Raw genomic sequence first — 10062 nt, forward strand, 5'->3', positions numbered from 1 at the left:
AGTGGGTGCCTACCTACATGCCAACTTTCAGCGCAATCGGCCAAGTAGTTACCGAGATATTGCAACAATTACAAAAGTGACACCTCTTCGTTTTGCACGTGGCACGTGCATAAGGGGTCACCCACATGCATCGGGAATAGTCCAATACTTGGTAGAAGGAATGAAGCTACCCTACAAAAATTACCGCGTGTAAATCGGTCAAGTGGTTGCTGAGATATAAGCCTCGCAAAAGCGTGACCACGGCCGGCCGGCCGGCCGGCCGGCCGGCCGCTCATACTCAGAAATTTCCGTTAATCTAAGGAAAGACTACGCTCGCTTCGCTCGCTCCGTAACCACTGCGAACCAAGTACAGTTGCTATTGCGTGCGGGCTGATGCGGTCGATCCTGAACTGAACACACGCAAATGTAGCTATATACCTAATTAATCGGACACAGAATGCAGACGTGCATGCATCGAATAAAAATTGTTTTCGCCTGTTTACCTATGTCTAGATCGTGTTCGATTGTGTCCGACACATTCGTGCTTATTGAGACGTTAAGCCAGGCTTTTGTGCCTATCAGCATTTGTCTCGGTCGTATGTCGTGTGGCATGCCTTCAGATCGGTTATCCACTTTTGCTTCTTCATGTCCTTGAGGCTGGCGATAAGGAAGCGTTAGTTTCCGGCGGTATTTTTCGCGATGTCATTACTTCTCGGGCGATGGTGGACGCCTTTGTCGGGTGTGACGCTGGAGACCACTCGTCGTCCCTCCGATAGGGGGTCGGTGTGGGAGCCGTCCAGGGCGCCTCAATGCGGGCCCAGGTGACCGGCATTGGCTGGCCGTTCGGTGCGTCGCTGGCCGTTCGGTGCGTCGCTGGCCGTTCGGTGCGTCGCTGGCCGTACGGTGCGTCGCTGGCCGTTCGGTGCGTCGCTGGCCGTTCGGTGCGTCGTTGGCCGTTGGGTGCGTCACTGGCCGTTCGGTGCGTCGTTGGCCGTTGGGTGCGTCACTGGCCGTTCGGTGCGTCGCTGGCCGTTCGGTGCGTCGCTGGCCGTTCGGTGCGTCGCTGGCCGTTCGGTGCGTCGCTGGCCGTTCGGTGCGTCGCTGGCCGTTCGGTGCGTCGCTGGCCGTTCGGTGCGTCGCTGGCCGTTCGGTGCGTCGTTGGCCGTTGGGTGCGTCACTGGCCGTTCGGTGCGTCGTTGGCCGTTGGGTGCGTCACTGGCCGTTCGGTGCGTCGCTGGCCGTTCGGTGCGTCGCTGGCCGTTCGGTGCGTCGCTGGCCGTTCGGTGCGTCACTGGCCGTTCGGTGCGTCGCTGGCCGTTCGGTGCGTCGCTGGCCGTTCGGTGCGTCGCTGGCCGTTCGGTGCGTCGTTGGCCGTTGGGTGCGTCACTGGCCGTTCGGTGCGTCGTTGGCCTTTGGGTGCGTCACTGGCCGTTCGGTGCGTCGCTGGCCGTTCGGTGCGTCGCTGGCCGTTCGGTGCGTCGCTGGCCGTTCGGTGCGTCACTGGCCGTTCGGTGCGTCGCTGGCCGTTCGGTGCGTCGCTGTCCGTTCGGTGCGTCACTGGCCGTTTGGTGCGTCGCTGGCCGTTCGGTGGCCACCAGGCCGGGGGCCATCGGTGGCGTTTCGGGAGCGCACCGTTACGCGGTCCGGCTAGCGATAGCCGCGCGCTGAACACGGGCGCCCTCACCTGCCGCGCTGTATCTGCTGCCCGATCGGCCGGTCCGGCCATCGCCTGACTCTCGGCCCGGCACGCGGCCACGGCCCGCCGCCGGCGTGCAACACAGCGCTAATCGGCACGGCACAGCGCCAGCCGGATAGGATGCGACATGCATATTTGTCGCACCTCAGGTTCTCGTTCCGGCTCATGTTGGCGAGCTTTGGCGAATAGATGCGGCTGCTCCTGTTCTTAGTTTCCATTTATTTCTTCCATTTTTTCTTCCAATGCGTTCCGTTTCCAAATTCCAGTTTCCTGCACGTTTCGCTGCTAATTGTTTCATAACCATGGATGAGAAATACCCAGTGTCCTATCCATCCAATTATCATTCATGATCGTAGGAGCATCATAAAGAAATTGGCTTCTTATACCGAATTCGGATTTCATCAGTGAATAACTTCTTCTAAAACTGGCTTGAGATCCAGCTTTGCCTTGAAGCTGGTTCGTCATGATAATTCTTCACCTGCAGACGGAGAGTTTCGGAACTTTCAGTTGAATCTCTCAGCAAATAGAAACTGTCACGTCGTTGTCTTACAGGCAAAATAAACCCCTATGTCAAACCGACTTTTTCTTAGCCGGGGCCTCTTTCATCCTGATCACCCTTATTTCATACTGGTTGGCTGCTAACAGAATAAGAACCAAATTCTCGCTCGCCATGTTCCTTGTTTGCATGCGGACACCCACACACTAGATGCGCGGTGTTCAGTCGTCGTTAACAGTCCTGTTAGTCAGCAGCCCATGGTGTATCACGTCGCATTCCGCCGACCCGCCCCATGGCCGTGCCTGGCTCTCCCTTTCGTTGGCGATAATCTGTCCCATTTATCAGTCTGCCGTGGGGCGAAGCTGACCAGGAACCGGCGCCGGAGTCAGGGTCGCGGCGATCCTCCGCCGCGGCCAGGGTGAAGGTCACGACCCATCATCGCCTTTGAATCCGCCGCTGGACAGAAGAGAACACAGACATGGATGAGAAATGCATCGTATAACTCTCGTCCATGATACGGGTAGACGCCGGACGTTTGTCTTACGGCGGTGAGCGGTGAAAAAGTGATTAGGGCTGGGTAAAAAATGAGGGGGTTTCGCTGTAGTAACTAGCAACATCCATCTTAAGCTCATTTGCTGGCTTTTTATCTGAAATTCTGCGTAGTAGGGGAGAGCGGGGCAATGGCGGACGGTGGGTAATGCCGGCCACCCATCTCTAGTGAGTACTTTGTCCATCAGTAATCAGCTGATGTTGTTTACATTTCAGTTGAGCGCCATTCTAGCACGTGGTGCAAGTTTGTCACGGTAGCTTCATTATTTTCATTTTTATAGCGTTAAATGTGTTTTTCGCATCTGATTTTTAATTTTTGTTGCATCTATTTGCTGACTGTGAAATGTGTTAACGCATTTTCAGAAGTGCTGCTTTGCAATGACCTTCAATTAAGCTTTTCTTAGGCGACTGCTGGTTGTGACGCGTTTGCGACGCAATGCCTTTGACTGCTGCCTGCTTTCTTAAAATAAAGGTGACCTCGGGGTAATACCGGACACGTGTCCGGAATGACTCCACGCGGTTTTGTTTGCGACTTCTGTCGTTAAAGCTCAACGTTTCGGGTTGCTGTGTTTACGGCTGTGTTAGTTTGCTTGCTGTTTACGGTTGTGTTATAGTTCGTTTTTCTTAAGTTTGCCCCTCACTGTAAACGTCTTTTTGAACACAGCACGAGAATTGCTAGCTGAATTACTGAGAAAACTGGTTGGCGCACATTGATTTCACCAGATTTCACAGACGATCAATTTGATCAAATTTGTTTACTATTTCACAGACTCATAGCTCGTAGTTACCCATACCTACAGCTCCACAGTGATAGACGACTTCTCAGGAATTATGTCTGAACTAATTAATAAATTGCACGGCGTCGGTTTAACATTAACGTTACATCGTCGGTGTTCAAAACTTATTTTGAAAATATTATTCATATCTCCAATACAATGTGCGTCAACCAGTTTTCTCAGTAATTCAGCTAGCAATTCTCGTGCTGTGTTCAAAAAGACGTTTACAGTGAGGGGCAAACTTAAGAAAAACGAACTATAGTTTGCTGCTCTGTTGGCGCCGCGCTGTTGTGTTGCAGCGAGTGCAGTGTTGTGTTGCAGTGCAGTGCACTGTTAACTGCTGAATACAGTTGTCGTTTCTTAATTCTCGCTTAAATTTCCATCGAAAGAACGGTTTAAGGATGAATACCAGTGACGATATTTCGACTTTTTGTGCTATTGCACTTAGTGTCCGGCATTACCCCTCGCTTTTTTGCACCTCCATTTTTCACCACATTTTTGCGTAGGCTCTGAATCTGTCATCAGTGATCCGAGATGCTAAAACTGGGTGTTATCTGAAAGCCTATTCCTTTGGCTATAACCACAGTCAAAATCACCATAAAATAGCTTCAAATAGCTAAGCTATTGAGCAAAATGCTTATGGTGTCGCCATTGCCCCACTCTCCCCTAAGTTTTTCAAGACATTTGAAGGGTTAAATTTCGTATAGGTATGCGCGGCTGGTTTGTTCTCGGCGATTATCCCTCGCGGCTGCGGTCCGCCGTTTGCAGGGGTGCGTTCGGCCGCGTCATCGGTGAGATCATCTGTCGGCCGTCGGCGGCTGGCGCGCGGGGTCGTGACCTGCGCTGACTCAGCAGCGACCCCGGTGTCTGCCGCCAGAGGTGCGCGCCGCCCGCCGCTCCGTCTGACAGGCTCGCCGCCCGTCCCGTCCCAGCCGGTACCACCTGCACTGCGGCGGACTTCGCATTCCGCACCCACCCGCCGCCAAAAACACGCCACCGGGACACACTCCGCACATTCACAGCCATTCCGACTCCCAGCGCGGTGTTCTCGGCCGCGTAATTTGTCATCCGTCTGAGTGCATTGCAAGATAGTGCAGGACTGTCGTTACTCGTTAGGGTTGTGCTCGGTGCTCCTTTACTTCTTCCATGGGACGTCTGGATGTTTCCTTTGCTGACGTTCCTGTCTTTGAGAAGCGCGACCAACTGAACGAAACAGGTAGCGAGTTTAGAGTGAAATGCCGCTCGCTGACATCGCGACGTTTGTAAAGATCGACATTTTCTTAATGCCTTCTTCACTTTTCTCTTCACAGTCGAAATACACACGCAGGAAGTGTTAAAAATATAGGTAGGGGAGCTGAGGCTAGATAGGATAGAGTCACCAGTTAGGTTAGTTTTGGACGGACGTCATGATGGGGGCTGAGGAATGACACCGATGAGAAAGGGAGAAAAACTAGCATTCTAAGCACGAAATGATTTTCTACAAATCAAGCAATGGGGCAAAGTGGAGCTCCAGAGCACTCTTTTCGGCTGGAATTTCCGTGGAATTTCCCATCTACGTAATGCGCTGCCACCTTAACCTATCTGCTACCACCACGCTGCCGCCTTTGACGAACGGAAGGAGGAAAGTCCCAACTCTTCAAACTTTTGCTGCACGGCTGCATTGCCATGCTTTGTCACTCCTCACTCGAGGTTACTGAGGCCCTACCCGCCATCAATCGTGGCGAATGCACTTTTTTTCTGCATTCGGTACTTATCAGGACTAGCGGCCAGCGGGTGCATACTGGCACGCCAGTCAACCAGCCTGGTACCTATAGTTTTTACCGACTGCCCGTCTATAGATGCGTTTTGGTCACTGATCAAGGTATATAGTGGCAGGCTGATGTTTGTGATGTGATATTATTGGAAATAGCCTTAGTATTTTCTCTGACAGGTCAGGTAAAAATAATACGGGCAGCACAGGTCGTGTCAAACGTAAAGCGCACATTCGACGGAGGATTAGTAGGCTGATGACTTTGAGTCAATGATTATCTCCCAACTACAGGAAGCATGAAGAATCAAGGAGTCGATCCCACATGACGTCGCGATTTCGGTGAGCCATACTCGTGATTGTTGTGCGTGACTAAGAAAAAAAAAACGATGCCCAAGGGTAAAAAGTTGTCAGATGTGGACTGATTTTAATCGACGATTCATCAAACACTCCGCTTCACGTTGTGCGAAAAACTGAATGTATTCAATTCAACAAACAGTGACAATCCTCCCACTAGGAAAATGACCCAATGGGCCAGCGACAACACGGCACTTTGCCAATATTTGGCATTCCCGGCGCAAAGCAGCGACACCCGGCGAAAGTGGTCCGCGGGGAGAATGAATGGCCCGGTAAACAGGTCTCCGTCTGACGGCCAAGGTCGCCGCCCGACTCCTGACCCGGCGAGAAGCAGCTCTTACAGCGGGCTGCTGACGGTGTCACGGCGTCCCCGTCCGGCGATAGCGGGCGTCCGCCGCTGGCAACGGGGACCATGTGTGACTGTGCTGCAGCAGGCGTGACATCAGGGAGCTGCCAGTTGGCTTCTCAATCTGCGTCGAATGGAACTTACGTTAGATTGATACGCCTTACGTTAGCGTTGCTAAGATAAGGATTCTTGAACTTGGCTGAATTGACGTTAATTTGTAGGAGGGGTCGACCGCCTTTCAAGCGTCAAGATGGTGGATGCATTGCTTATCAGATGCTGTAGATATCCGTAGGCATATAAACCGCCCGAAGTAAAATTGCATGCCTTTTGCCATGAACTGTGACGCAATCCAACTAGACAGCGCAGCTTTATAGGAAGTCGTTCTATGAAGTACCTACCTTCAATCCTGGGATGGTGAGTCGTTCACGGGGATTCATTCGTGGTAATATATTTTAGCGGACTGTGTTTTAGCAGATAATGACTTTCATTCGCATTTACCCTCTTTTCGTGTGGACACAATGTGCTCTTCAGAAAGGAATTGTGAGAGCGAAAGCAAACATAGTTTTTGTATTGTTATATGTGGATATTCCCACGGTCTGTACCATAATATTATTCAGACTTGCGGGTTTGGTAGTATTCATTGTTCATGAAATGTAAGTCGGGTCGGGTTGGATACGCATACTGATGGTGCTCGTTGTAGTGTAGGCAGAAAACGATTTTCTGGCTTGGTCGAATCGCCTGTTAGAGATTAATTTAGGTATGTTAGGTTGTTCAGGCCTGCCGTCCTTTGTCAAACATCCAAGCGGCGCTAAGTGATCTCATGATGAACGGATGTGTGTGAGGAATGTTGGCTACTATATGCATAGGAGGTATGAGCGAAGTGTTCGGATTTCTGCGGCCAGTGACTATATTGTGACGACACGGTGACGATGGGTGCAGCGTTCCGCGCGGTGCCCGGTCGTCCAATAGAGTGCGCGCTGGCAGCTCATTGACCCCTACCGTCCTGTGTGACCAGTTTTTCCGATACATACCTCAAAGTGAGGATTAGTGAGTAACTCGTTGCTTTTTTAATGAGTAAGTAGTCGGCGCACCAGCTTGCACTCTTTACGCAGCTCTGGTCCGGCTGCATTGCCTATAGTGGGCAGCGTCGTTAGGCCTATAGTCTGCATCCTCTGAGTGTGGATCCCAATTACGACTGGTCGGTCTAGCACACTCCCGCTATTTGCGTTGTGACTTTAACTGACAAGTGATCAGGAAACGGGCTGTTGATATCCATCCACTATAATCTCCGTGATGTGCTGCAAATTCTCCAATCAAAATATATGGATTTCGAGGAGCCAGTACCATACTACTGGCACTTAGTTTCACAAACAAGTGATCCGTGAAAATGGCGTGCGTCCACAAAGCATCCATAAATATATAAAAATCCCATAAAAATTAGTTAAAAACTATGAAAAACTATGAAAACGAGTACCTTAACCCGCGCCCCGCTTGGGGGGGGGGCAGAATCTGCCCCTCCCGTTTTTCGCTAATAGCTTCTAAACGCGTTACGCCAGCGACGTGAAACTTTCAGTACCTTATCATACATCAATTTGACACGATCCCTGAAAATTTGAGCGAAATCTGTCGGAATTTTTTGAGAAATTGACGTTTTAGTGACGTCATGTTCGCCATTTTCGCCTCCAAAACGGCAAAATTTCAAACGCCGCTAAAATCTTCCATTTTAAAGGAATCAAGACGTAACAAAAAGGTTATGCGTGATTCTACTGTGTCTATCAAATGGCTATCTCGGTTTTTTGAAAATTCTGGATTTTGGCCCAAATTGTTTTAAAAAAAAACTGACTTTTTTGGGAAAATAATTATAAAATCCAAAATTTTGAGGGTATCGAAAAAACCGGAATATATGTCAGAGAAGTGGTCTATGTGCACCTACATACCAATTTTTAGAAGAATCGGTTCAAAAATGTGGGAGTTATTCAAAATTTTATGACGTCACGACACACAAAAATTTTGAAAAATGATTCTTTTGGAAGTTCTAGACCTCGTACGGAAACAAAAATAGCACCATTCGATTCGCCGTGAAAAACTGCATCAGATAGACACCTTTTTAGGCCTCAACAACCAACTTCAAAATTTGACCTCACTTGACCTGACCTTGACCTGACCTCGACCTGAAATTCATCCAGAGGTGGTCCATATCACTTATTGAGTGTGCCTATTGAATTATATGAGTAAAATGACCCATAAAACATGTGTCGCACATGCCCTTTTCTATATTTTGTTTTTGGTGACCTGACCTGACCTGACCTGACCTTGACCTTGACCTTTGAATGACATTTTTTGCAACGAATATTGTCTTGGTAGTCTAAGAACACGTTTTGGGCAATCAGTCTCAGTCCATTCTTCGGCAACTACGGTGCAAGTCCGATACTGTAGAAACTTGCATTTTGTACCCTTGACCTGACCTTGACCTGACCTCTGACCTACTTAAGCAAAAAGATTTGGGCTCTTTAGATCCGCATTGTCGAGAGCTTTCGATTGCCGTTTTCCCCGTCTTTCTACGACCATCGGTTCGGAAGTTAGACAGGGGGGCAGAATCTGCCCCCCCCCCCCCAGCAGGGCGCGTATGGCTGAATAGCCCAGCGGGGCGCGGGTTAAGTTGCCATGAAAATTGGTTAAAAATTATGAAACCGAAATGCCCTGGCCATCAAGCATGATAAGTAGCCAGTAGGTATGAACTCGGGTATTCGATGTTATATCGGTCACGTAGTTACAAGAGCTTATACCAGGGCCTCGTCTAAGGAATTTTCACTGGGGGGGCAGAGACTGAAAGAGCCAAACCTAGGGTACCCCCAAATCCTGTTTTCTCACCGGATTTAGGCTTCTTGTTTTTCGTCACAGCCCTGAGACCATGATTTTTTAACAAATTTCTTTTTAAATTTATTTTTCATCCCGCGCCGGGCCGGGGGATTTTGTAAGGGGGTTACCCTGCGGTTTTCGTCAAGTGACCTCACCTCAGAAAAAGTTAGAATCCGCGTCACAGCTGCACCGACCAAACGATCACCTTAAAACTTTCAGCAATTAATGAGAGTTACAGTAGGTATATAAAAAATGGATCTCTCGGAATTTTGATATCGGTGACCTAACGTCAGGTCAATTTTGCGACCTCTCCATTATTAGTTAATAGGATAAAATTGAAGGGCGCCTTTTTGGACGAATGCCATTCCAAACACTCTCAAGCATTGTGTTACAGGTAAACTCGACAAGCTGAACCGAAAAATGGCACCCGTGACCTGTCCTTATGACCCTGAGGTCATATCAGGTCATAAAAGGTCCCATTAGTTTTTTGACAATAACTTTTGATAGAGACATGCTAGAGCGATGAAAACACCGCAGATGTGTTCAGCTTCACGATACGGATCGACTGATATGCAACATGACCTTTTCCAGTCAGGTCATGACCTTGACCTGAGGTCAATTTTTCAAAATGACCTTTCAACGTCAAATTATAGTTAATTCGACGCGTCTCGACAAGAGGAACACGATGCTGGCAAAATAAATGTCACTTCCTTGAGTCAAAAGTTTTTGCAGAAAAGCGTTTTTCTGGAGGCTAAACCGTTGACCTGATGTCAAATCTGAGGACACACCGGCGAAAGAGCGTTAAAAGAGCTTTCGAATGGGCTTTTCAGCGGCGCTGTAACTCTATCGGTTCCAGAGTTAGCCGTTGGCAGTTTCCATTTTTTTTTTTAAATGTACAAATTTTGACTTTTGATGACCTCTGGCGATATGACCTTTGACCTGACCTAAAAAATGACTGAAGTGTTTCCGTCATTATTTTTGACGTTCTTTCGAATGCCGCTTACCGCGTGTCGCTACGTGACCCAGGAGCGGAGTTAGACGGGGGGGGGGGTGTTCAGACACCCCCGGCCCGGCGCGGAAGTAGCGGAGCACCGGCCCGGCGCGGGTTAACATTGTGTTACCCCCTCACCAGACAATGATAAACATACGTATCCGTGTTGGGCGTTTGATTGAGTGTGTGTGTGTGGGGGGGGAGGCACACACGAGTTGGGTCACTGGCCAGCTGCTAATTGACAATTTGCTACTTGGCGCTCTCAG

This window comes from Amphibalanus amphitrite, unplaced genomic scaffold (genome assembly GCF_019059575.1).
Source record: "Amphibalanus amphitrite isolate SeventyFive unplaced genomic scaffold, NRLGWU_Aamphi_draft 000847F_arrow, whole genome shotgun sequence".
Taxonomy (NCBI): domain Eukaryota; kingdom Metazoa; phylum Arthropoda; class Thecostraca; order Balanomorpha; family Balanidae; genus Amphibalanus; species Amphibalanus amphitrite.